Source organism: Oratosquilla oratoria, chromosome 44 (assembly GCF_046742065.1).
Source record: "Oratosquilla oratoria isolate Oo_2021 chromosome 44, ASM4674206v1, whole genome shotgun sequence".
Taxonomy (NCBI): domain Eukaryota; kingdom Metazoa; phylum Arthropoda; class Malacostraca; order Stomatopoda; family Squillidae; genus Oratosquilla; species Oratosquilla oratoria.
In genome coordinates, this window is record NC_134820.1 from 18,825,627 (window position 1) to 18,828,126 (window position 2,500).

General features: G+C 42.1%; 1 protein-coding gene across 1 annotated transcript in view; it reads left to right on the forward strand.

The window, feature by feature from the left end:
- Window positions 1–2,500, forward strand: part of LOC143022243 (colorectal mutant cancer protein) — an 829,486-nt gene that overhangs the window by 870 nt on the left and 826,116 nt on the right. The window lies entirely within an intron of this gene.

Genomic DNA, 2,500 nt, shown 5'->3' on the forward strand with positions numbered 1-2,500 from the left:
ACTATGTGGTTGAGGCAGTCAGGATCTGTCTCCCACAAACACAACTCACTGGCCCTTTCTCGCCAATGACTGTTAAAGCCTAATACAGAAGTTCATTTATTCTACTATCTACTACAGTCTACTCAACATCTAGGTTTTGTACATGTGCTGATTTTGGCGGTGGGGACCTAGTACCTCTCAGACATAGGAGGGCTGATCTTAGGAGTGAGGATGATAGTCTACATCTCATCCACGAAACAATGCTGCTTTTTGGTTGTTGTTTCTTTTCTGCCATCACCTCTACTAGCCGAGCGAAGAATGCCTTTGCTCTAGGACCCATCCCACCCGAAGTCGTAAAGGTTATAGGAGTGAATGAGCCCTGATCCACATCTTGTATACGCCCTTCGTACATCCTGATCTTCTCGTACTCGTTCCAGGAGTGGGATGCCTCAATGGTTAGGTTGCTGTAACAGGGGGCCATCGAATCAAATATTCGCATGTCAAAGAAAGCCAATTGTCCCCGTGTCCAGAAACCTCTTGCGCTGACATCCACTCTTGCTTTATCTGATGTGTTGGACGTGCGGTACCTGAAGTTCTCCCCTCCTATTGCTGCTGCTGCTACTACTACTACTACTACTACTACTACTACTACTACTACTACTACTACTACTACTATGATTATTATTATTATTATTATTATTATTATTATTATTATTATTATTATTATTATTATTATTATTATTATTATTATTATTATTATTATTATCATTATTATCTTATTATTATTATTATTATTATTATTATTATTATCATTATTATTATTATCATTATTATTATTATTATTATTATTACTATTATTATTATTATCATCATTATCATTATTGCTGTTATTGTTATTGTTATTATCATCATCATTATTATCATCTTTATTATCATTATCACTGTCATTATTGATATTGTTATCTTTATCATTATTTTTATTATTATCATCATTATTGTTTTTATTATACACATACACATATACATATACACATGCATATACATATACATATATACATATACATATACATTTATTATACATATACATATACATATACATATACATATACATATACATATCATACATATACATATACGTATGCACAGAGGAGAGGGAAAGGAACAGGGATGGAGAAAGAAACTATAGAGGGGGGAAAGATCGATGTGGAGCAGGTATACACACACACACACACACACACACACACACACAGAGAGAGAGAGAGAGAGAGAGAGAGAGAGAGAGAGAGAGAGAGAGAGAGAGAGAGAGAGAGAGAGAGAGAGAGAGAGAGAGGTGGGCGGAGCATTAGCTAACACGACTGATATTCGAGTAGGATCATCACCACGAAGCCCCCACACGACGCAGTTCTGTCCGGACGTAGAATCCATAAACTCTCATCCTGAGCACCAACACGAGACCGTAAAGTCTTACACCTGTGCCGTTGGAGTGCCTCTGGTGTCCCTCACCCAGGTTTGCACAGAAGCCCCTCCCCTTTCACCATAAAGTCTTCTCCTATCACCTAATTAACGAATGAAAAATCTCCTTATGATGTAATGTAATTTACCTTTCAACGGGTAAGGGCTCTCATACTGAAGAAGTATTTTTTAATTTTGTCTTTAGGATTGCACATAAGCCCCTCCCCTTGCACCATATATCCCTACCCTATTACCTAAATAACCAATGAAAATTCTCCTGAAATATGACGTCATTCACTTTATTGTGGCCAGCCAATGACATGAGCAATTGGGGAAGGGATAGTTATGCTGTTGGAGCATTTCTTTCTAATCCAGCTTTGCACAGAAACTCCTCCCCTGTTACCAAACGAACCAATAAAAACTCTCCTGAAATATGACGTCATTCACTTTCTTGTGGCCAGCCAATGACATGAGCACTTGGGAAAGGGATATTCATGCTATTGGAACATTTCATTCTAATCCAACTATGCACAGAAACTCCTCCCTTGTCACCAACGAAAACGTCCCTAGGCCGTGACGTCACCTACCTTCTCGCGGCCAGCCAATGGCGTGGGTACTTGGGGGAGGGGCTTGTGTGCCGTCGGAGTAACTAACCTGGATTATGCAACAAATTGAGCCATAAACTTTTATGTGATGCTTGGGGACCTCAAGGGGCTTACGTTTTATGGCTAAGGCCCTGGACCTTCCTTCCACATTAGACAATAAATTCAACCTCACGGATGCTCCCAGGAAAAAAGGGGATTAATTTTTTCGCTATACGACGCCCCCCCTCTCCCCAACCTCTCTCCTCCCCAGTGGTTAGGTCAATGAAGTCGCCCCCCAGGGGGGATTAAATCTTTCGTTAAACGACCCTTCCGTCCCACCCCTCCCTCTCCCCCTCCCCCTCCCCTTCCCCTCCCCTTCCCCCTCCCCCTCCCCCTCTCCCTCCCCCTCCCCCTCTCCCTCCCCTCCCCTCCCCTTCCCCCTCCCTCCTCCTTCCCCTCACCCTCCCCCCCCTCCCCTTCCCCTT